The 27,093-nt window shown below is 35.7% G+C and overlaps 1 protein-coding gene across 1 annotated transcript in view; it reads right to left on the bottom strand.

The window, feature by feature from the left end:
• The window catches only part of LOC130047291 (zinc finger homeobox protein 4-like), a 182,491-nt gene that overhangs the window by 138,137 nt on the left and 17,261 nt on the right, over positions 1-27,093 (bottom strand). The window contains exon 2 of the mRNA XM_056141941.1: positions 24,686-24,776. The gene's annotated coding sequence lies outside the window, so the exon portion shown is untranslated. The remainder of the gene's footprint in view (positions 1-24,685; positions 24,777-27,093) is intronic.

Genomic DNA, 27,093 nt, shown 5'->3' with positions numbered 1-27,093 from the left:
ATAGTTGCTTTGAAACTAAGCTAAACACCAAATAAGGAAAAGTGAAGTCAAGGTCAAAGGAAATGACAAGGTCAAAAACTATTGATGCAGTTGAATAAGTGTCACCAATATGTATCAGCATATAATGTTTGATGATAAAAATATCTTGAATAGTTTCTTTGAAACTGAGTTTTAAAACACCAAGTGTGATGGAAGGACAGAAGACAGGGCATAAGAATATCAATCAATTTAATTACTATCAACTAATCTACAACGTAAATACAAGCAGTGAGTGTCCAATATAATTGTGCAGTCACAATTATAATCAAATTACAGTCCAACATGACAGAAAGCACGTTTAACGGTGTCATCAGTTTTCTGTGCAATTTTCCTGTGTCAATTAAAAAGTTATTATGGATTGGTTTTAGGGTTATGGTTACCCCCAAAATCACATCCCAATAAACCAGTAAAACTTTGGCTACCTTCAAACATTGACACCCCACAAAAATGTTTCCCAGTAGTTTCTGTTAATACATGAATTAATTTTATATTTTTGCTTATTAAAACCTAACAAAATTGTCAAAGTAAGTACAAATTTGTATATTCTTCACAGGTTTAATTAAACTCTAAATGTAAACCTCTGTTGGGGTGGTGGGTATGTGTAACATTATTTGAGGAAGGGAGATTACTCTTTTAATTATCCACTCACACAAGAGTTGCAGCTGGAGATATATAAACTTGCTTATCCATGCTTTTGGGGAAAATAATGTGTATACCATACAAAGAGTCACAATCTAGATTTCATGTTGTACTTGCTATAGTGATAGCTGGTAGGGAAAGGAAAATACTTTATTGATGGTCATCAAATAATGCCGTGGACGCCATCAAGAGGCTCATGGACCTTAAATGGTTACCCGAGTAAAACTAAAAAAAATAAATTAGTATTGCATGGTGATAATACAAGAATGCATATTTTTTAAGCTTTGGTGTTTTGAACTGTTTCCCCCTCTTTGAAACCATGGCCCATTATAAAGATAAACTATCAACAATTTATTACTGAAATTAATTATGATTGCATGGATGCCTACAAAACACGAGATGGGACAAACGCAGTCTCCCCCTCTAAGAATGCAGTGCAATCAACCATGCTGAGAATATATTGCAATATATCCAATGTTAATTTCCATCATAAGCAGAATTTTGTTATAATCTATCTCATTGTAACTGCAATAATTATCAATCTAATTAAAGAAATTAACAAAGGGATTGAGTTGAAACTGAATAAGGAATGCATAATGTCTTGGTTTGTTTGTTTTTGCTGTTTTCCGCCACACTCAACAATTTTTCTGTTATCTGGTGGCACCCAGTTTTTATTGGTGGAAGAGAGAACCCAGATACAATGTACCTGGGAAGAGACCACCGACCTTCCACAAGTAAACTGGGAAACTTTCACACTTACCAGTGCGAGTGGGATTCGAACCCACGCAGACCAGAGGTGTAATGTCTTGGTAATTTTCACAGTTGCTGAGGTCTCCTTTCCTTGGTTAGTTTATGATGTGTCCCTCTTTCCAGTCGGTAGGTATCTTATCCATGTTCCAGATCTTCTTAATGAGAGGAAGCAGCATCTCTGCTATAATCTGCTGGGATTCTATCTGGTTCTGCTGCCTCGCCCTTCTTCATCCTTTTGATTACAGCAAATGCTATCTCCTCCTTAGTTGGCTCATCAGTTTATGGTAAGGTCTCACTCTGCCTCTAAGATGATGGGATGGCTGCTTGGAGATTGTGTGTTTAGCAGTTCTTCAGTATGTTCAGCCCATCTCTCTAGTTGTTCTTAGTCAATGATGGTCAGCCCTTCCTTGTTTCTGATGGGTATTTCCAGTTTTTGCTTCTTCTTTTTTTCCATGATCCCACTCTGGGTCACTTGTTCTGACTAGTCAGCCAGGTGCTTAACAATGTGCGAAAATTCTATGTGGGTTTCAGTGTACACCCCCTGTGACAATATGCTAAACTTCCTTGTGGGTTTCAGAGTACACCCCTGTGACAATATGCTGAACTTCTTTGTGGGTTTCAGTGTACACCCCCTGTGACAATATGCTGAACTTCTTTGTGGGTTTCAGTGTACACCCCCTGTGAAAATGTGCCAAAATTCTTTGTGGGTTTCAGTGTACACCCCCTGTGACAATATGCTGAACTTCTTTGTGGGTTTCAGTGTACACCCCTGTGACAATATGCTGAACTTCTTTGTGGGTTTCAGCTGGAGACACCAATGTTGTTTTGTGTATTCTCTTGTGTGGGGAAAATGCAGTCACCTATGACAAGGTTGTTTGTAGAACATGTCTGTAATCTTCGCTTAGGGCAAGATCACTAGTTCAGGTCACAACTCTGTAATGGTGACAAAACTACAAGCTTATACTTAGCTTAAAGGGTGTTTAAGATAAGATGACCCAAAGTCACTTAGTCAAGGTCAAGTTTACCAGCTGATAATGTTAGAAATATTTGTCTTACTAGCCACAACTTTGTAATGGAAAAACAGAGGCTCATAGTTGCTTATGCCCAGGCAGTTGTTTATGGCAAGGCAGTGTCACTGTGTGTTGACCCAGAATCAGTGTCATTCAACCAAAGTCAAGGTCATTGGTATAAAGTTTTAAAAACTTTTCTGGTAATGTTAACTTTCTAATGGAGGGACATTGGAATTTCATACCTAGCATAAAAGGTTGCTTATGATCAAGGTAATGATAGCAAAAGTCATTTGATCTACTATCGATACCACTAAAAGAGTGTGATGCATTTGTTCTTGGCAGTAACTATATGGCATAACTTATGAAGCATTGAGTCATGACCTTGAACCAATGTCCTTGAACCAAGGTCATTTGGACAAGATCAAGATTAAATGATAAAAATAAGTGAAGTAAAATTTGTCCAGGTAAAAAGTATAATGACCCTTGCTTACGACAACAAAAAACCTGACATTCTCCTGTTACAGACTCAAGGTCGTTGCACACTAAAAATATGCAGTCTGCTAAAAAACACCGACAACAAAAAAGTCACTGAGCTGAAGCAGAATACAAAGCAATTAGAGTCTACTTATGAGGAGATTTTACAACTAAGAACTAATACATTTAATTTGAGTTTCATTCTTGCTGAGAAAAGGTAATCAAAATGACATTGATGATGCAACCTTTAGTGGGCTTTGCTTCGTGTCACACATGCAGAGCACAAGGTACGTGTACCGGTATCAACACTCCATTAACATCTCTAATTATGAATGCATTTGTCCAGACAATCTATTTAGAAAATAAAAGATGAAAAGAAAGAAGACAATGGCATTTCACAGAAGTCATGACGTTTCCCCCTGGTGAGCTTACCTGATAGTCATCATATTCATTTTTAAACAATTTTGACCAATGGTAAATGCTCTGGGCCATTTAGCATGAGGGCTCTTGATCATGGCATCAACTTCTACCATAAAATGAGGTGTCAGTTTTGAAGTTCTCATCCTGAAGACCCAAGACTTTTATCACATGGTAAAGAATAGTCTCTACCTTTTTTGAGCTTGAACCTATTTTTTGTACATGAAATGAAAGAGGTAAGACTGAGCTACTAAAGAGAAATATAATGTATGGCATACCTTTTATTTAACCCTGCATAATACAACAAATGTTTAACAGGATCTCAAAAATAACCACAACAGCAATACGTCATACTTAACAAGTCGTCTTTTTTAATTATTCCAAAGATAAATAACCTTCACTGTCATGTTAAATTCAGAGTGTAAATAGCTACAAGCTCTGTAAGACATAGGTCACGTTTTTGTCAACCAAATCTGTCAAGTTAAGCAACATGGTGACAATTTAATTTTGTCTCTTAATGACACTCTGTGCATTTCATTAATTATATCAAAGGTATCCTATTCTCTGTTATCAACTATTATTTCAGCTCTCCAGATTAATTCACTTTTCATATATTATCTACACAATCTATACCACACTGTGCTAGATATAGGTGATTCTCAATGGTTCAAGCTTCAAGCTCTCAAAGTTCCCAATCTCTCAAAGTTACCTCCCATCCCAGATTTTTTCCCCATATAAATAAGCTTATTTACTCCCAATTTTTAAGTATTACTTGGGGAAAACAAAATTATAAATTCTACCATCCTCACATTACAATAGAGTTGTATCAGTTTAGCAAAAAAGTTGAAACCAGTTATCGAAGTGCCAGATTCTTGGAAACTCGACCTCTCAAAGTTTTATGGTGTCACCTAGCTTGGACTACAAAGTGTTATTCATCTGTATGTAAAAACAATCAACATTTTGCAGATTTCAAATAAATACTGTTAAAACAATGTAATTTTTTCCTTTCTGTCAGCTATTTTTTCCAAAATTTTGTAATATTCTTGAACCACCTAAAAATTAAATATCAACAATCAAACATTGTTATCGTTTACACACAAAAATATTAAATTAAAAAAGCCATGTTACAGTATGCTCTATCAATATCCTGTACCCAGTCTGCAAACAATATACATCCACAGCAAAAAGCACCTACACAAGGTCCGAGAAATGAACATGCTTAAATTTCACAAGATCCAGGTTGCATGGTCAAACTCATTGAGCACAGTTCATTTGACAATCAAAACTTTTATCTTCATGTAATATATAGTGATATATCTATTTTTGTTTGAAATAATGACAAACAATGCAATCACCAAGGTAAAACTCATTAAATCATGACAGCACTTCTCTGTGCTGTTAGGTGAACTATTCAATTTAAATGCAATACATAACATGAAATGTAGCTAAAGTGTTCCTTTAACACTATAAAGGATTCAATTAACAACCATAAAATAATTAAAACTTCTCTAAAAAAAAAAAAACCTGTTAAGTTTTACATCTGAAAACAAGAGGCCCACAGGCCTTAGCAGCCACCTGAGTTACAAGTATCACAAGCCTCAAGGGCTATGAAATCTAGACAAAATTTCCTGTTCTGCATACCAAAGCTAAATTTTAATATTCAACAATAGTATAAAACAAGATGTGTTCTTGAAATGTAAATGCCCCTAAAAGTGCCCATATTGATGAAAGACTTTACATAATATAATATATGTAACATTAACATATAGTATGACTTATTTGGACTCGTCCTAGAGTAAAAAACACTGGTCATGCAAAATTCAATTTTGGTACATCTTTCTCTGCTTTTCCTAAATATGCATTTAGTTTTTATACCGTATCAGCAAAATTAAAGATAAAGACAATAATCACGACAATAATTTTGGTCCCACTCTGAATCATGAAATTTACAATTTTGGTAAAGGACTACCTACTCCTTCTAAATATCTATTTAGTTTCAATTTAGTATCAATAGCATTACAGAAGATACCATTAAAATGTTTTGCACATATACACTATACATACCATGTTTGGCCCCGCCCTGCAGTCAGAACCTCTACCCCGGGGATCATGAAATTTACAATTTTGGTAGAGGCCTTCCTGCTTTACATGATTGCGTATTTAGTTTTACAAATGTGTGGTTGTAGAGAAGAAGATTTTTGAAAATTAGTCAATGTTTGGCAGTTTTTGCCCCGCCACTATGGCCCCAGCACTAGGTGTAAAGTTCTGAATTTTTAATTTATGTATGTCCTCCTTGTCCAAATGATGTTTCATACCAAATTAGAAAAGAATTGGAACGGCAGTAAAAATGTTCGATTGTTAATGCACAACGGATGATTGAGGCAGGACTGTCGACGATGGACGCTGACCAATTGCAATAGGTCATCCGAGTTTACTCAGGTGACCTAAAAATGAAAGAATTCTTACTTAGATAAAACAGCTGTTAGTATACAATAAAAGGATATTGAAATGTATGCTATATTTCAATTCATTACCTTTGAAATATCTTTCAAAACCAAGTTTTACAATCCTTCAGTTTGGCAACAATGCATGGATTCAGAATTCTTGTCAACTCTATAACCAGTTGTCCAAACATTAAAAAAATATACAACCCACTTTGACTTTTTAATGACTACACCACCCAATATTTACTTTTTAAATATAAGGCGACATAGCTTTTTTTCTTTACAAGAAAATCAGTTCCATAAGAATTGAAAGAAGCATGGAACCTTTAATTCCAGACCTGAACATCTACCAATTGTTTACCCAGTACCTGACCCTTCATTAATGAGGAAGCAATTGGTTTTTCAGATTCCATGGGCTCCAAATGGGGTTGATGGAACACAAACAAATCTATGTAAGGCAGAATAGAGGTTATTTCATATACACAATAATTAGATTTTAATTGATACTGCTATCATCCTTACTCAAAGCCACCAACATCAATTTAAACGAGATTCCTGCATGATAATTAAAGATAAAAATTTACCTGAGTGCCTTACAAACATCTAAATATCACCTTAAAAAGTACAATTAAATATCAACAAAATCCTGAGACAAGATGTCTGGCATTGATAATGCTTCAAAATTAATTCTGCATTTTCCACTTTACATTTTAATTCTGTTATATTAATCAATGTCTTTGGGCCACTTTTGTTACAGCCAACACCAGTGTCTGATGTGAATGCAATTTTCAAATTGTTGAAGTTCGTAGTGCTGGAAAAGACCAAAACACTTAGGTAGTTTACTCAATTAAAGTTGATGAACAAAAGATAAAAGAAACCCACTTCAGTCTTCAATTCTGGGTGTACTACTTGAAGTCCTCTGCATAAAACCTGTTTCTGATAAGTAATCCCAACAAATTTAGACTTCTGGGCCTCAATAAACCACAATATCTATATGTATATATTTGTAAAGTTTAAATTACATATTACATCACTTCATATCAATGTATATTCATGAGCAGTGCAACTGTAACAGGAAGAGGGGAGATCACACATCCAGCCTCAATATCAATTCAATTACTGGTAGGTGCGCTACCAAATGAACAGTCTGGCATTGAAAATAGAACCTGTCTGACCACCACACTTCTCATCCATACATCAAACCAGATTTTTCTGTAGTTTCGTTTTAAGGAAGAAAATATGAAACATCAGATCAAGATTCATACCTGGGCCCTATGAATCTCCAGTCAGGTTCTCAACCAACTGAGACATTTGATATCTGACTGCCCAACTCCTTCCTCCTTTATTTACATCATTCCTCAACAATGATGTCAACATAGGATCTTTCTCTTTTTCTGACTATGAGAAGATAAATCTATATGGCAGTAAATGTGTTTGGAACAGAGGAAAAAGTATGTCAGATCAAACAAGGATTCAAACCCAGGACCAGGAAATCTCTCAGTAGGTGCTCTTACAAACACTGCCATCTGGCAATGGCACATTCCTTGCAAAGAAATGTCAAGCACAGATACAAAGGGGGACTTCACTTAAATGTCAGATCCCTAGTTTGCATCCCCTAAGAAAAATAATGCATCCACCCCCTGGGAAAAATTTAGGAATGTGTTTGGACCATGAATACATCCACCAAAATATCTGCTGTTCCATTTTTGAGAATAGAGTAGGTCTATGACACCTGATTGTAACATACTAGATCTCATCAGTAATCAAACTTAGACACATTGAAAGTGCCCTACCAACGGAATGACCTATAGTCACTGGCAATTAAACCCATCTGACAATGCTATACATGTTATATACCTTGTAGGGTACAATGATGACCTTGATTTTTTTTCAATGCAAGCTTACTGGACCTGAACTCGTATGAAAGATATGTATGTAAATATATATACACGTGTATTCCTTTTAAATAGCTTTCAAATATATCTTTCTGAAACAACATCATTAAGCCAAATCTAAGAGTATCTGTCATAAACAGATTTAAAGTTCAGTCACCATTGACACTTATAATCACATAGTGCCATGTCTACCCTGCTTCGCCATGAAAGCTTTGGACATAATTTAGTATACAAATGAGTAATGTTAAAAAATATTATCGACTCTGATTATAGTGATATTACACAGTAAACCAGAGTTTATAAATCAAGATTCTTTTTTATAAACTATATGTGAATCTATAGAAAACATCTATGTTATATTATCGAAAACACTGTTCTAGGAAAGCTATCCAAATTGCTGGATTGATAGAAATGTAAGGGAGATTGAATAGATGATAAAGAGTTTAGACATTGTGATGACAAATAATACTCTAAGGGAGGTAACTGCTGCAGTTCCATGTAAAGAGCTATGAAAGATATATATCCACAGTGCTTAATTGCTGCTCAGTTTTTCAAGAAAAGCTCAGATAACACAAGAGGCTCAAATGCTACAGTGCTGACCTATGTTGCCCTGACTTGGAAAAAAATATCATATAATTGTGAATCCTTCACATTTAAAAAAAGAAAGAACACTGATGAGATTAAAGTATATATTATAGCCTCGCTCGAGAAGAAATTTATAAATATCAAAGCTTGTGTTGCAAACTGCAAATTAGACACGCAAACAAATTTACAAAACTAAACCCGAAAATCAGGTGAAAGGTATGACCCAGCAGGTCATAAAAGATAATCGGGTTACGAGTCGAAAAATCGGGTGTAACCTGACAAAATCAGGTGAGTTGGCAACTGACAATTAATCTGGACCAAAAATATCGAATTGCGGTATAGTGTAAAATTAGTATCTTAAAATGAATCGTAGCATAATATTACCATGATATACTGTCTCACAGTTAATCGTTGCACCCTTATATCTATTGGTCATAGATTGAACCAAACTTGAAATCGAATGGCATTAAGAAGTTTTTGCAATGGATTCGTCAATTTCATAGAAATTTTGAAATGAAATCACCTTTTAATATTTCTTGATTATAATTTTTTGAAAACAGCAATGGTTTAAAACTGGTCCAGTGGATCTAAACAACAAAAAGTTCATAGCAGTAGACTGAGACAAACAACAGTTGATGGACAAACTTGAGCCTCTGTCTCGGGTGAGCTAACACAATGATACTGGGCATGTTCATTTGACCTCTTATCAGTTTTGAAGTGCTACATGGAGGAAGGCTTCAAGTGAAAATACTTAACTAGATAAGCAAATCATATATCACAAATGATAAAACAGTGTCTGCTCAACTAAGTTCATCTCGTGAAAACCTCATCAGTGGCCGAGCATGACCAGCAAGATGCAATAAATCGCATACATCATATACTTGACATAAACAGCAGGAAGCTAACCATGTGTTTTCCTTCACAATCAAGTAGCATTTCAAATTTCTGCATTTCGATTTTTGATATTATCTCCTGTAACATCAATTTTCATTTGTTTTCAACATCTTTAGCTAAATCATACTATTTTACAAAGATATACAATTTGATGCACGCTTACCCCAAGAACAATAAGGTCATCACCCCCTTTATCAGTTGAAATTTCTATTTATATTGAATTCCATTTCCAAAAGATTTCACCAACAGCAATCAATGAGCCATTCTCAGGCTGTCAATTTTTTGTCCATTTGCAATTTTTGATAATTTTAATAGATTAAAACTTGAAACAAATACGTATGCTGAAATCAAATCAGCAAATCTAAATCTCAATGTTAGCTGGAGAAGGAGTCTCCCTTTATCATATCAGAGCTTCACATTTAAAGACTTCCATAAAACCATAATCTGTGCACATTTAAATTTTACTTTTTTGAAATTTTTGTTTTCACAAAAACAGATTTGCATCTATCACAAGGGCTGTCACATTGCTGTAATGCATTAAACATAATTATAGCACTTTTTTGGCCTCACAGTTTGTTACTTCTTTTAATTTACCTCCCTTAAATTTCCACTGATTAGTAATCAGGAGAATGTCATTTAAGCCCCCGTTATCTCTAATGTACTGTATCGTCTTTGTCCAAGGTCTGGTAATGAGAAAATTCTGATGAGAGAATGTGTGCTTTTTTGTAACCATTTCCAATTTTAATAGCCTTTATTATCTAGCTTAAATGAAAAATATACTTTATGAAATAGTTGGCATGTACAGTTTATAATGAATAAATGTTAATGGTTGATAAAACTTGATAAGGCAAAAACAGAACAGATATGCATTAGTGTTCAGTAAAGGGCTCCTGAAGGGAATTCTTCCGAGTTTACTTCATAAATTGATAGGATTTGTTACTACTTAAAATCTTACTGTACAAAGTTCAACATTTAATTCTAACATTTCACCTATAGAACATTCTTTAGTTCCATCTTTCAAATTAAAGGGAAAACTTTAATTCCACCAGAATTGAAATGCAACTTCATCTTGACAATTGCATATCACAATCATATGCAATAAAATGTACAAATGGTTTATGTAACTAACATGCATCCATATAGAAAATTATTTGATTTGTGCATTTGAAAAAAGGAAAATACTTTATGAAGGCTCTTGTCAAGTTCACTATTAGAAACAGTTTCTTGCCATTGCAAGCTGGTGATCTTGACCATTTGACCTCAGAACTGACAGAGGTCATCCTTTAGTGATAGAGACTCTCATGTGAAATCTCAGTGCTGAATCCTAGGCATTATTTGAGATATCATCCATTAATGATTACCATAGGAACCAGTGACCTTCAACCTCAGATCATGGAGTTCTTGTTATGGAGATTCATTTAATACTGAGAGCCCACTTTTTATCAAATGTGACTTAGTGACCTTGACATTGTGACCTAAAAACACAAACGTCAGATTTTTATGACTAAAACATCAACAGTGCATTATCCCACATTTCTAACTATACGTGATTTGATTGTACCTTGTTCCTTGAAGTTGGACATTTTGACCAGAAGAGGTCATCCTTTAGTCAAAGATATACCTTTCATGCGAGGTTTCATTGCTAAAAACTCAAACAGTATTTCAAATACCACTGAGAAACCAAAGTGTAAAAGCCAGACAGACCAAAAATAATATATCCCTCCGTTTCACTTAAGTTGGGACAAAAGTAAATGAACAAGTCATTTTACAGATTCAAAAATTTTCCTGCAACAGCTGTATGAGTATTTCACCTATAGTTAATATCAGCGAAGTCCCGACTTTCCTCCAGTCTGTCATCCTTAACTTTGCTTTTCTAGCAAATTAATTTCAAATCTAAATCCATTCTGCAGCTGTTGTATTCGCAATCCCTGTGTAACATGAAGCTAATTAGTAGCTCTGCAGAAATATTGCAAGAAGAATAATACAATCTAAATGAACTTTTTTTTTTTCATGCCCTCATAAAGACTAAATCGAGTATTTTGAAATACTAGGCAACGGGGATTGCCATTACAACTTTAGAAAATAGTATCTGAAAATTTAATTTTCAGTTTCATTTTTTAATTAAATTGCACTCTTTAAACAATTCAGCTTATATAAATATAATAACACTATATAAGCACAAAAAAAAGGAACATTGATTTTGTGGATGCTCATATTAATCTTGCATCTTAACAAAAGAGTTGTCAGAAGACAACATAGTTCAACAGGAAGCACTATTCTACTTAATCTATACCTTTAATTAGTTCAAAAGGTTAAAGTTTTTGAAAAGTAGGTCAAAGTCCCAAGGTCAATAGTTCTGGTACCAAAAGAAATGCCTTGTAATAAGGCATCTATATTTGAAATATCAAACCCCAATCACTTAGTTCAAAAGATGCGGACAAAAGTTTTTAAAAGTGGGTTGAACTCCAAGGCCGTCATTCATTTTGGTACCAAAACAAGGGTTTCTTCATGAGACATCTATATGTAAATTATCAAAGCCCATAACCCCCTCCCCCCTTCCCCGGTTCAATAAAAGATATAGTCCAGGTTAAAGTTTTTGAAAAGTAGGTCAAAGTCAACAGTATAGGTCACTAGGTCAAAATGTCTTGGAAACAAAAGAAAGGTCTCTTCATGAGGCATCTTTATGTGAAATATCAATCCCCATCCCCTTTGGTTCACAAGATATAGCCCAGGTTAAAGTTTTTTCCATAAAGTGTGACACCAAAGCTGACACTCGATGTCGATACCTGGGTCATGAAAATATTTGTCATCAATAAGTAGGTCAAAAGTCAAGGTCACTAGGTCAAAAGTCTTGATATCAAAAGACAAGAGGCCCACGGGCCTTATAGGTCACCTGAGTATCATGTAACAACCTTCCAATGTTTGAATTAGGTTTGTGTTTAAATATAAGAATTTTACTTTTGGATGGAAGAAACATTGAATAGCTATGTGGTCAGCCCCGCCTTTGCACCAGAACCCCTGACCCAGGGGCCATAAATTTCAGTTTTGAAAGAAGCATCCTTGATCATCATTATCATACTATTAGTTTGTCTACTTAATACCCAGCAGCAGAGGAGAAGATTTTCAAAGAAATAAAATGCATTTTCACTATATGATCAATAGGGCCCCACCCTAATACCAGAACCCCTGACCCAGGGGCCATGAATTTCACAATTTTGAAAGAGGCATCCTTGCTCATCATAACCATGCTATTGGTTTGTCTACTTAATACCCAAGGACAGAGAAGAAGATTTTCAAAGAAATAATGCATTTTCACTATATGACTTATAGAGCCCCACCCTGTAGCACCAGAACCCCTGATCCAGGGGCCATGAATTTCACAAATTTTAACAAGAGGTACTGTGAGCTATGCTCACTAAGAATACCCCCCGCTTACCCCAATCTCCCAAAGGGTGTTGGTAATAGGTATAAACTACCTCTTTTCTGAGTGTTGCTACTTTGATGTCCAGTGCGCATGACCTTTGACCTTTTGACCCCAAAATCGATAGGGATCATCTTCATCCCATTAGTAGTCCAAATATATGATATGGTGACTGTAGGTGGAAAGGATAACACTTTAGAGCCCGGAAACCATATTGCTACTTCGATGTCCAGTGTGCTTGACCTTTGGACCCCAAAATCGATAGGGAACATCTTCATCCCATGGGTAGTCCATATATATGATATGGTGACGGTAGGTGGAAAGGATAATGCTTTAGAGCCCGGAAACCATTGCGTCTACAGACGGACGGACAACTCGATTCCAGTATACCCACCCCCCCCCCACCCCCACAACTTGTTGCGGGGGGTATAAAGAGGCATCCTTGCTCATCATTACCATGCTATTAGTTTGCCTACTTAATACCCAGAGACAGAAGATTTTCAAAGAATTTCTACATTTTCACTATATGACCAATAGAGCCTCACCCTAACACAAGAACCCCTGCCCCAGGGGCCATGAATTTCACAATTTTGGTAGAGGGCTCATTGCTCATTATAATTATGCCCACAGTTTGGCTTCTTGATGTCCAGGAGTAAAGAAGAAGATTTTTTAAAATTACACTCATTTTGATGGTTTTTGCCATTTTCACTATATGACCAATAGAGCCCCACCCTAACACAAGAACCCCTGCCCCAGGGGCCATGAATTTCACAATTTTGGTAGAGGGCTCAATGCTCATTATAATTATGCCCACAGTTTGGCTTCTTGATGTCCAGGAGTAAAGAAGATTTTTTAAAATTACACTCATTTTGATGGTTTTTGCCCCACCCCTCAGGCCCCAGGGGGGCAGGGACCACGAATTTCACAATTTTTGTTCCCCTTCACCCACAGATGCTATATGCCAAAATTGGTTGAAATTGGTTCAGGGGTTTCAGAGAAGAAGCTGAAAATGTTCAAATGTTAACGCACGACGACGGACAAAAACAGATAGCAATAGGTCACCTGAATGAATTCAGGTGACCTAAAAAGACTCTTCTTGAGGCATCTATATGTGAAATATCAAAACCCTATCCCCCATAGTAAAGGACACTAGGTCAAAAGTCTTGGTACCAAAAGAAAGATCTGTTCTTGAGCATTTATATTACCTGGGATCAATGTTTAGTACCATCATTTAAAAACAAGATATGGAATTAGATTTAATCTACTGTAATATATATAGATGGTGATCACAGAGTTCTTTAAAGTGCAAGTCTACAAGAAAACCAAGCAAACTTGGGGAAAAAAACACTTCAGAATGGGTTGTCAAGAATAATGGATGGTTTAATTTCTAAATGTTCGTTTGCTTGTTTGTGTAACCTATTTCAAGTAATAACCCATTTTTAGGTTTAATGCAAATGACCTAAAAATCACCAGTCTTATAAAAGCGGCCAACTTTTAAAGCATCAAATGAAATATTAGAAATCTTTTAAGCGAGAGAAATAATTTTACTATTTTTATTGCAATCAGAGCCTACTACTTTCTTTTATGTTTCAAGATCAGGTCAAGGTTGCTGGAGTCACTTAAATTGACCTCGATACTAGTTTGTAAGTCATATCATCCTCTTTTATGAAGATCCCAGGTCGCTACGAGTCTTGGTTTTAAAGTTATACCAGTTTTTATGTTTAAGGTAATTGGAGTCCCTTCACCTTGATTCTAGTTTGTACGCCCTTTTATTCTCTTCTCATTTCCACCTCTGCTCGGCGCGGGTTCGAATCCCACTCGCGCCGGTAAGTGAGAAAGTTTCCCAGTTTACTTTCGGAAGGTCGGTGGTCTCTTCCCAGGTATACATTGTATCTGGGTTCTCTCTTCTACCAATAAAAACTGGGCGCCACTAGATAACTGAGAAATTGTTCAGTGTGGTGGAAAACAGCAATCAATCAGTCAATCGATCAATCAATCTTCTCATGTCTGATGACCCCAAGACTCTATCTATCATATTTGTCAAGTTATATCTGTTGATGGAATTAATGTTTGAATAAAATTTCAGGATGCGACACTGAACTATTTTTGGTCATGATTGATGGTCTCAAGTCTTACAGTGCTCAAGATATGATCCAGACTCTGTTTGTACATGTATAGCAATAAAATATCAAAATGAGATCACAGTGAATATTTTTGGTTTGCGACACACACACACACACACATACACACCCTCCACCAATATGCATCAACTGACCAAGGGCCTTACAGTCTTAGGGTGTGAAAGATATGATCCAGAAACAACTTGAGTATGCACAGTCGGTAAATTCCAAAGGCCACAGTGAACTATTTTGGTTTGTGACACACACACACCCTCCTGATAATCTTACAATCTGAAAGATATGAAACAGACACAGAAAAAGCTAGTTACAGGCAGACGGACAGACAGGGAATACAGCCCATCAAAAGTCATACTACAGAATCCATACATGTTATTTCACAACACTGCAATTTAAACAGTGAAAAGTATAATCCAGACTGATAGCTATAGATATGAAAGTTTATTTTCTACATGTACCATCCATCATACAGTTGGCTCTCACCTAAAAAAACTTATCAACTTTTTTAACATGTTAACAACTGATAAAAAGTTTGCACTTACAATCATCGACAACATCATCTAATGATTCAGAAATAGAAAATCTGATTAATTCTTTAATTTCCTTGCCTTTTCATTAAGCCCCACAGAAAGAATACCATTGATGGGGAAAAACCTCATTATAGTACTGGGCAAAACAAGTGTTGCTTCTAATGACTTATTCATATCTAATAGTCAAACAAGCAATTTATTTAGATTAATATTAGTGCCATACGAAAAAATCAATAAATTAAATCATTCAGATTATTTATGTTCCTCATATTTTTGTTTCTTCCACCTTCATGAGATCCATCAGATAAAATCTGCATAATTTTCTTTTCTACTAATGCCATGGGCAGGTCATTTTTTTTAAAGGGTCAAGTGGTCACCAAGTTTATTGTCCTTTGTAAATGCAGACCTGTTAGAACATATTAATATAGCTGTATTGATCATCAGCCAAAAAGTAATTTAGAAAATGGCCTCCATTTTACTCAAGAATCATGAAGTTTGCCCCCCCCCCCCCCCCCCCCCCCCCACACACACACACACACACAAATTCACACCACAAAAGACAAACAAGTTTTTAGAAAACTTCATCCTGAAGATTAAAATACAAGGTTTTTAAAGGTGATTAAAAAGAAATGAAAGGGTCAATTTACTTAAGTACAAATTTGTTTCTATTTTATCTTGATAACAAAGACAGAAACCATTGTTAATGAAGGAGGCACATCCATTATGGATTTCTAGGAAGAGACTCTAATTAGTGCAGTCTCATTCTTTTCATCTCCTTCATGTCTCCAGCTTAACAAAGCAACTTAATGAGATTGCACTTTCTTAATTCTTTCTGTAGAATATAACAACTTGATATCTCTGTTTGACAGGCACATGTAATACACTCCCATCAACAGAAAATACATTAAAAAAAATTCCTACAAATCAATCAAAATTGGAGTTTGGTCATTACTGAGGATTCCCATATGTAATGTGTCAGATATTTCTTTTTATTCTTTAACTGCAGAAATAGTAGTCCATTTATGGTAAATTTAATGAAAATGGTAATTTGTTCAGTTGACATACATGCTGCTCAAGCAGCACAAACACAAGGTACCTTTGCAAACTTGAATCTACACTATGTCAGAAAGCTTTCATGTAAATGTCAACTTCTTTGGCCCAATAGTTCTTGAGAAGAAGATTTTTAAAGCTTTTTCCTATATTTGTATGTAAAACTTTGACCCCCCCCCCCCCACTTGTGGCCCAATCCTACCCCCCGGGGGCCATGATTTGAACAAACTTGAATCTGCACTATGTCAGAAAGTTTTCTTGTAAATATCAGCTTTTCTGACTCAGTGGTTATTGAGAAAAAGATTTAACTATATATTTGTATGTAAAACTTTGATCCCCCTTGTGGCCCCATCCTACTCCCGGGGGCCATGATTTGAACAAACTTGAATCTGCACTATGTCAGAAAGTTTTCATGTAAAACTCAGCTTTTCTGGCTCAGTGGTTCTTGAGAAGAAGATTTTTCCTATATATTTGTATGTAAAACTTTGATCCCCTATTGTGGCCCCATCCAATCCCAGGGGCCCATGATTTGAACAAACTTGAATCTGCATTATGTCAGGAAGCTTTCATATAAATCTCAGCTTTTCTGGCTTAGTCGTTCTTGAGAAGATTTTTAAATGACCCCACCCTATTTTTGCATTTTTGTGATTATCTCCCCTTTGAAAGGGACATGGCCCTTCATTTGAACAAACTTGAAAGCCCTTCACCCAAGGATGCTTTTGGCCAAGTTAGGTTGAAATTAGCCCAGTGGTTCTGGAGAAGAAGTCGAAAATGTGAAAAGTTTACGGACAGACGGACGCCGGACAAAATGTGATCAGAATAGCTCACTTGAACCTTCGGTTCAGATGAGCTAAAAACCCAAGGTTGTCCAACAGAAAGCTATATACATTAAAATTTAAAGATAACAATGCAAAATATTTTTGCTTCACCGTGTAACGTAAATCTTCACCGTGTAACAAAAATCATAGAAAATATATGACGTCACAATCAAATGATGTCGCAGCAGTGTGAGACAGAAAAATCTCACATGGGTAAAGTCGATCTCACACTGGTGATAATGTGAGAAAATTGTTTCCTCAGACCCAACTTAGTTCAAAGGTTTGTATTTCTTTCTTGGCTCTGATGCAATCACTTATGACCCTGCAGAACCCATTTTCCGATGGCTTGACCTCTTGATCCCAAAGTCAACAGCAGTTATTTCATCCAATGGAGAGTCAGTGTGTTAAGTTTGGTTGGTTGGTTGGTTGGTTGTTTGTTTTTCGTCTCATCAAGAAATTTTCACTCCTATTGAGACGTCACCAGTTGTAGGTAAAGTACCACAAATTTAGTCCTATATATTGCTTAGTGCTTACAACTGTAACATGCCAATGCCTGCTGTGTCACAGGACCTCCGTTTTTAATCTCAAATCCAACAGACCCATGATTCTCTCCTCTAAATGCTGAGTGTTTGGTGAAGGAGCAATCACTACCTATGTCCACGTCTTAGGTTTGATGTTGTCAAGGCACGAGCAGAGCTCAAACTTATGATTGATTGATTAAATATTGTTTAACGTCCCTCTCGAGAATCTTTCATTCATATGGAGACATATCACCGCTGCTGGTGAAAGGCTACAAAATTTAGGCTTATGCTTGGCGCTTATGGCCTTTGAGCAGGGAGGGATCTTTATCATGCCACACCTGCTGTGACATGGGACCTCGGTTTTTGCGGTCTCATCCGAAGGACCGCCCCATTTAGTCGCCCCTTACAACAAGCAAGGGGTACTAAGGACCTATTCTAACCCGGATCCGCACGGGATTCAAACTTATGACCTCATGATTCATTTTATGATGGGGACATACAAACTTTTCCTTAGGAGAAACATCATAAAACAAAGCAAGACCACTCAAAAGTGAGAAATATCATAAAACAAAGCGAGACCACTCAAAAGTGGCACTCACAGAGTCACTTCCTATACATAAAACAAAGCGAGACCACTCAAAAGTGACGCTCACAGAGTCACTTCCTATACATAAAACAAAGCGAGACCACTCAAAAGCGGCGCTCACAGAGTCACTTCCTATACATAAAACAAAGCGAGACCACTCAAAAGCGGCGCTCACAGAGTCACTTCCTATACATATATTCTGCATTGCATTGTCTATGCTAAAACTTCTCTTTATCTGAGTCAATAGATCCTAATCAATAATGCTTAAGTCAGATTCATCTTTTGTAATTTGGACATTTAATCTACTCGAAGGTGGAATTCATCTACAGCTGGACGAACTTAAAGTATCTTGTCCAGCGACATATGACAAACATGCTGAGATTTGAACAACAAACCTCTTGGTTCACAGCATAACCCATTAGAACACTGAGGTAATATATGTGCCCTAACACCACATTATGGGGTCTTGAGTGCTTTTTAACTTTCTATAAATCTCATGAAATAACAGTTTTAACATTGCTAATAAACTTCATCAGACTATGTTTATTGTCATTCCTTTCAGACATATTTTGATTGTTTTGTACAAAAATATACATTAAAATTCTTCGTAGTTAATGAAAAACAAAGAAAAGAATAGACATTGCATGGATTATACTAAGAACAATAACTCTAACTTGCCATCCATCCCACTAAGGATTCAATACCTGTAGATCGCTTTTACTACAATATTCTTTGTAGGCACAAAGCATTGGCACTTTCAGAAATTTGAAGAGATCTTATTATCTCATTATACTCATTCATTATTTGCTAAAATTGTGAAAATGAAATTATCAGAAAATAACCAGTGCATGAAGATCAAATGGAATCGTAATAGTGATTTCATGTAATTTCTTTTAGGATTCATGCTTCACTGTCCTCACCAAGAATTATAAGTTCCAAGAAACCTTACTAACTATATAGCCCAGTTAGCTTCTACTCTTAGCTGTTACTTAGACATTATGTTCACCATGTGTGCGTACAGCAATGTAACTGTTTTAGCCTCTGATTGGTCTTATTTTCAAAATGTAAACCTAAGTCTGACATTTGCTAACAAGACCATTCTAAGACTGCAAACCTCTGCTTAGACACCCTAGTATCCCTATGGCTGTTTTCATCCACCGATCACCACCACAATTTAATAATCAGTCATCCACTCACTCTTTTATGAGCATACCAATGAAATTCAAGCTGTGCTCCTTTTAGGGCCAAATAGTAGATCATAATATTCCAACAAGAAATGTTTCAGAAACATATATTACCCCGTGATGCAAAATGAAAAAGGTTATGCACATATCATTTAATTGATAGTAGCGCCAAAACAATCAAGATATTGAGCTGACAATATCTTCCTATGTCAAGAGTGGATTTTACCTTTGACCTTCAACCATGTGACCTCAAAATTGATAGGGGTCATTTACTCCTTAAGATGTACCAGTGTATGAAGTTTGATTACTGTCAAGCAAAGGGTTCTCAAAATATTGAGCGGAGAAGACTTGATCTACAGACAGATGGACCGACCTACTGACTATCCGACCTACCAACTGCCAGGTGCAAAACAATATGCCACTGTTTTTCAAGTTTCAAGGGGGTGGAGGCATAATACGAGAGAGAGAGAGAGAGAGAGAGAGAGAGAGAGAGAGAGAGAGAGAGAGAGAGAGAGAAATGGAGAGGATGGAGAGAGAGAGGGGGGAGAGAGAGAGAGGGGGGGAGGGAGAGAGAGAGAGAGAGAGAGAGAGAGAGAGAGAGAGAGAGAGAGAGAGAGAGAGAGAGAGTTAGTTCTTGGTAGAAGCCACTTTACATAATGACTTCAATCCCAGATTTGTCAAAACAACTTGCAGATAATTATTAACACCTGCTTTGATAACTTCTCTGTCATGTACATGACCATTGGTATTGTTTACGTAATTCCAAGCTTGTGTTGCAAACTGGAAATTACACATGCAATCTAATTTACAAAACCAAATCCAGACATCAGGTGAAAGGTATGACCCACTAGGTCATAAAAATATTTGAGTTACGGATCCAAAAATCAGGTGTAACCCGACAAAATCGGAGGAGTTGTCGCCTATAAATCATCTACATATTATTAAAATTTTTGGAGAGAGTCAGTTAAACTTTTCAAATAAAAATCATATTGCACTTTTTAAAAAAATAAAACTCATAACATGAGATGGATCATTTTAATCATGAGTTCATGACAAAGCCTTCTTGTTCATGATGTCGTATAATTTGATAAAGTAATGCTAAAATGACACAACATGAATAAAGCTTTGTACAAACATATGATAATCATTTTATGAGGACATACACCCTAGATGAAAGAATTTTGACGAATATCATTTAATTTGGATGAGGGGTCAAATTTGGCCCCAAACGCAAGAGTCCTTGGAAAAGAATTGGAATGGTAGTTATCAAGAAGTTAAAAATGTTCAATAGTTCTCATTACCAGCTCATTAGAGTTATCGCACTTTGATGACTCTTGTGCGTCATTGGTAAGAAAATGCACAAGTCTCGCGAGCAAGTGCGAGATCACTGGGACATAAACGAAATGTTCATAACACCCCCCCCCCTTTTGAGAGTTAAAATACATGATGTATTTTTAAATAAAATAACCATTGGTCAAATTGCATTTTTCAAATATTTTAACACTATCTTATTAAAGATGTTACATGTTTTTTAAACTCCACCACACCTATTTTAAAAATTCCAAACAACGATGTTGATCTCCATCAATATTTTGTAATTTTCAAAATAGCTTAGATGCAGTTTGGAAACGCATCAGTTGTGTTAATTAGTGTTATAATGTTATAAACATCTAAAATGGTGGAGTTTGGCATATAAATAACTTGTTCTAAATCAAAATACTTAAAGTACTCGTGGGAGTTGAACATTGTGGAAATTCAGTTAGAAAAGATAGTACTGGAAGGGTAGGGGGATAAATGACTGAATATTATCATGATTTTAGATACAAATCAACTGTTGTTTTTCAAAGCGTTACAACAGCAAACATGGATAATGGAAGGCCCATGGGCCACAACGCTCCTCGAGTAACTGAAGTCGTGTTGTTGTTTTCTAGAATTTCACCCCTTTATATTCTCATGAAAAATGTGACCACATATTATGGCCCAAACATTCAAATCAATATGGTTATCAATGCCTTGCAGTTATGAAGAAGTTTTTCCCCTGTATATATACATTCAAGTTTAATCCTAGTTATAGCTAATTCTAAGGATTCATTACTTGAAAAGGTAGTCCAATATGCTAAACTGTCACCTGAGTATACTACAGTCCTGTAGAGGATCAATGGAATGGTAAATAATTGTATAATAACTCAAAATAAATGAAATGCAAAAAAATTAAAAATTGTCGGGCATCGGAAATGCACAAGCCGAGTTGCGCAAGGAATGGGCATAGAGGGAACCGGCAGAAAAGTTTTCAAGAATTATCAAGCAGGGAGCAAAATTTTGCGTACTTAAATTTCAGCCGACTTAAATCCTTTGTGACCTTGAGCTTTAACCCTTGACCAAAATCAATAGGCTTCTTTGTCTCATCAAGGGCGATGATCCATCTAAGTTTAATTGAGATCCTATAATTTGTTAAAAAATTATAGTGCAGAAAGCAAAATTTTCTCCAAATTTCAGTCTATTTATAGCCACTGTGACTTTGACCTTGTGACCCCGGAATCGATAGGCTTCTTGTCTTACTTAATCGATCTAAGTTTGATTGAGATCCTATAATTCGTTCAAGAGTTATGGTGCGGAAAACAAAATTTTCTCCAAATTTCAGTCTATTTATAGCCAGTGACCTTGACCTTTGACCTAGTGACCCCAGAATCGATAGGCTTCCTCATCTTACTGAGGGTGACAATCCATCTAAGTTTGAATGAGATCCTATAATTTGCTCAAGAGCTGTGGTGCAGAAATGAAATGTTGATGCATGCCCACCTCAGCCCGCCCAAAGGCACTTCATCAGATCATAAGCCGAGTTCGACTTCATCGCAACTCCGCTAAAAATGAAACAATAGTCAAATAATGTTATTTATTGCCAAGGTATTTGGGATATTATACTGTGGCTCAAACAGGGGGTGAAGGAACCTGACAGTATAGAAAGCATATAGTGAAATCAGACTTGTGATGCTGGAAATCTCTAGTGATTAATAAACTATACATGTACAAGATCCATAACTATTTTTTTTTTTCAGTTTGTGAGGGAGAATCCTCATGTCTCTTTCATCTGTAGACAAATAAACAATGTGTTTTGACCAGAGCAATTTCCAATACTTTCTGCAGCATAAATTCAACATTGTGGCAACTGGGTTAAACTTTGATAGTGAAGTAATACATGGCAGCACCTTATTCCATGCTCTTAAAATTTCTGTTTGACACACACTCATGACATCCACTCAAACATTACAGAGTGCAGCAAAATCCCATTGTAATAGGGGATTCAAAATGGATAACTGGTACAAAATATGGTACATACTATTCAAAAAGGATAATGAATTTGACATATTGATGTCTTGGAAAAGGAAATTCTGACATCGGGGCTCTAAGTGTTTTCAAACATTGTCATTTGATAAAAGTGTTCTACATTTTTAAAAATAGAGATTAATATGTCTTTACATACATCTAGGTGAGAAAGTTTCCATTATTCCTAGCCGAGACATACCATGTATGCGCAAAAAATTCATAAACAAATATCACACTACTCACGTAGAAAATGTGGACCTTACCATCATCAAGCGCAGCGAAACACGCCATTTCGAGATTTTCGTCGACGAAAGCTCGGTAACAGTAATGAATAAGGTACACTCATTTTGTATCTATTTTGTGACTTTCTTTATTAAAAGGAACAGTTCTCTAATGTGTAACGTGCAATTACTACGTAATTCAATAACTTGAAGCATGAAGCAGTTTCACTTTGCCACCGGATATAAGAAATTTTATTTCGTATTCCGATCCAAATCGAAAGTTGTTGACTGGGAATGACGTGTTTTAATTCAATCTACATGTAACATTAAGCATTTTTTATATCACATTAAAAAAAACCCAAATATATACACATACACAATGTTGTAGAGTTATTTCTTGTAAATTTTCTGAGGTTTCGCACCATATTCGATATTTCGCGCCACGGTGTCAATAGGGCTTGTGTGCAGTTGTCGTTCGTTTCCCTATCAATGTTTATAGGTGACGCTGCGTTACAAACGACAATTTTCAACCTTATCTTTTATTTTTCTATGTATATCAGTATCAATTTGATCGAAATCTTGTATTCAAATTGATTTGAATACAATATCATTGCATTTATTTACATGTCAATTATCAAAATTAGATTAATTCAGAAAAGTTACATGGATTATTTAATGGCGGATGTTTATAAAAGTTTATGTTGATTTACCTAGGAGTAAATCAGCTGACACAGAACCCCCGCTGACGACCACTATACAAATCAATACAAATTACTGCGCAGAAAAGTGCGTGATGACCCAGGGAGATTGAACATAGTTCAACTCCCAAATATGGAAATTGAGGGGGGGGGGGGGTTGTACTGTATGATTACAAAGTCCATGCCATATGAACCTGTCCTAATTGTTTGATAAAATAGAATGTCTTTGGAGTCTGACAGAATAACTTTAAAAACATATTAATCACATAATGACAAGAAAAGTTCTTGTGTTGGATGTGCATATAGGTTTTTCCCTTCACAGTTTTTCTTGCGATTGATGCTTTATATCGGTCAGATTTGGCAAATTTAGTAGCTTCTCTCCCTCACATAGTTTAATAAGTTTGTCTGTTTTCTTGTAAGAATAATCAATTCCTAAATTTGACTTTATAATTTTAATCAGTGTTGTGGTTTGCAGTCGGTTATATGTATTTGATACCATAATTTATATTACGTATGCCTAAGTAATGTGTTTATATTATGTTGTCCCGGTAGCACGACTTTACGAGCCTTTAATTTGAAGAGTTCCACTAATGGAAATGATAAATATTGTCAATTTAATGCACGGTGGAAGATGACAGATTCAAGTTTTTGCAGACAAACAGGCAGACAGACCAAAAACTATTTTTGCGTTGATTTATTTTTGCAAATTTGAGTAAAAAGCCGTTATATTTATTTTTGTGTTTCTTATTTTTGTGAATTTATGTAAAAACATATTAAAAAACGTGTGAAACATTATTTTTGAGAAAAATATTTTTGCGAATCCAACTGACTCGCAAAAAACGCTAAATTTAATTGACAGTAAAAATAACCAGATTTACGGTATAACAGCAGCAGAAAAAAGCTTCTCTCTGTGCCACTTAACTAGAAGCTAACTATAACTGACAATGGTTCTCATCAAAAGTCTTCAATAAAACACCTTTTTTGCTTTGAATTACCTCATCTTGGCACTGAATCCTACAGAGAGTACTTCAGGCCTACTGTACTCACCTGAAAATTCTGTTTCTTTAGTTAAACAGTTATTGTCATGAAGTCTGGTTAGCCACACATCTCTATCCTATTTGGCATCTGTGACCACTCACTGTCAATTTAGCATGGACAAGAATTAATGATCCCTGTAAAACTTAAGAAAGATATGTATGAGAATTAAGAACTGACAACAAATACAAGAAAACAACACACAATTTTCAGTAACACAATGCACCAGTGACTTACTCAGGGTAATGCAATAAGCAGCATTTTCAGGCAGATACCAATAACCCTCTATAGTTTTTATGGAACTGATTAACATATTAATTAATCAACACATGCTCTGGTAATTCTTCTATATTGATTTTGGCCAGTGCGGTTCTTTAATTTCTTTGGCATGACTCACATTCTCTTTGGTATTAAATTGTCCTCCGAATGCAATTAATGAATCTAACGAGGCTACTTAATTAGCACCGAGATATTATTTCAGAATAGTGCGTGGAGTATAAGTAAGAAAAATTGTGAAAAACAAGTCTTTGATGAATACCTAACTTCAGTACTTATTACAAATGATCAATTATTTGACAGCAGTATATATCTGTAATTGGTTTGTCAATATCTAGATTGATAACCAAAATCAAACCATCTATTTCATGTTTAATGGTGTAGTTTATGAAAAAATAAAAAAAAATTATATGTCAGTTTATCAGAACTTTCAAAGGATTTATAATTACTTTGAAACATTATAATGACTGGATTCAGAACCTGCAATAGTCTTCTCTGAGCATTTCCAAGGAAGCATGCCAATTCAGAATTAATGCCAGAAAAACATGGTATATAGATAAACATGACCTTCTTAGAGGAGTCAATTAATCTATTAATTGTCTGGAAATTTTAGACAAGTAAATCAGATCTGGAGTGGCAAATTTCTGTTTGAGAGAATTTGTGTGTTCTTCATCATAAAATGTAACACATGTTACTGGAGCTGTTTATAAAATTGTCAATTAAGTCAACACAGAGTTAGGGAATAAGACCCCAGCATTATAAACAAACGGCCTACTGTAATTATTAAAAGTTAACACAATTATCTGACAGGGGTGGATGTTTGAAATTAATTAGTGCATCTAAGTCGGCCTTCATAAACAGGTGGGGGCCAAACACAGGGTTCAATTCATTGATTTACTTCCTCTTTTCTTCCTCTACCATGCATTTTCACACTTTCACAATTTTTTTCCAGTTCATCTGACAACAGTCTTGGTGCACTATCATCTCACTTCATATTTCCTTAAATGGCAATCTTACACAGATCAATCCAAAAATATTGCTTTATCTAAAATATGTCATGAAAAATTGTCACATATTGTATTCCACACCAGCATTTTTTTCATCAGTGAACAAAAAACAGTATTAACAAGACCCATAGGCCACATAGCTCACCCGAGAACCAAGAGGTCTGTAGCAAACAATTGTCAGCTTAAGGTTCATGTACATCAATTTAACACTCAGAAGATTTAAACTTTGCAACTACACTACATGAGGATGCTTAGAAAAACTTCCATCAATTTTCATCATTGTGGTTCTTAAAAAGAACATTTTAAAACAAGAGGCCCACAGGCCTTATCGGTCACCTGAACGCTGTTAAAAGTATCACTAGTCCAGAGGGCTATGAAATCTAGAAAAATGTCCTGTTCTGAATATCTGAGCAAATTTCTAATATTCAGTAACAGTTTAAATTAAAACTTAAATGCCCTCAAAAGTGCATGTACTGATGAAAGGCTTTATATTAATTAGTCCTTCAAAAGACAATAATAAATCACTATAATAATTTTGGCTCCACCCTGAAACCAAACCCTTTCCCCCCAGGATCAGTATATTTGCAATTTTGGTAAGGACTATCTACTCCTTCTAAATATTGATTTAGTTTCAATTTAGTATCAAAAACAAAAGCTGATATCATGTACATGTTTTGCACATATACACTATACATCCCAAGTTTGACCCCGTCCTGGAGTCCGAACCCTCTACCCGCAGATCATGAAATTTACAACTTTGGTAGAGGCCTTCCTGCTCTACATCATTATGCATTTAGATTTTCTTATAGATATGCAATCGTAGAGAGCACTTATAAAAATTTGTCAATTTTGGGCAGTTTTTGCCCTGCCCCTAAGCAGTGCTCCAAGTTGCGAGTAAAATGGTCGCATTTGCAACCAGGAAATCGATATTGCGACTAGAGATTATAATTAAGTCGCATTTTCGCGAGTGGAGAAAAATTGGGCATCTAGTAAAATTTTATAATCGGGATCTGAAGTCCGAATAAATATTTTTCAGTCTCGGTCAAAGCAGCATTTGAAAGCAATAAAGATGGCGGGAAAACGAGGGTTAGAGCACTTTGGAGTTATTGGTAGTAAAAACAAGAAGTACTGTGAGCA

The sequence above is a fragment of the Ostrea edulis genome, chromosome 1 (genome assembly GCF_947568905.1).
Source record: "Ostrea edulis chromosome 1, xbOstEdul1.1, whole genome shotgun sequence".
NCBI lineage: Eukaryota > Metazoa > Mollusca > Bivalvia > Ostreida > Ostreidae > Ostrea > Ostrea edulis.
This window is presented reverse-complemented; position numbering and strand designations above follow the sequence as displayed.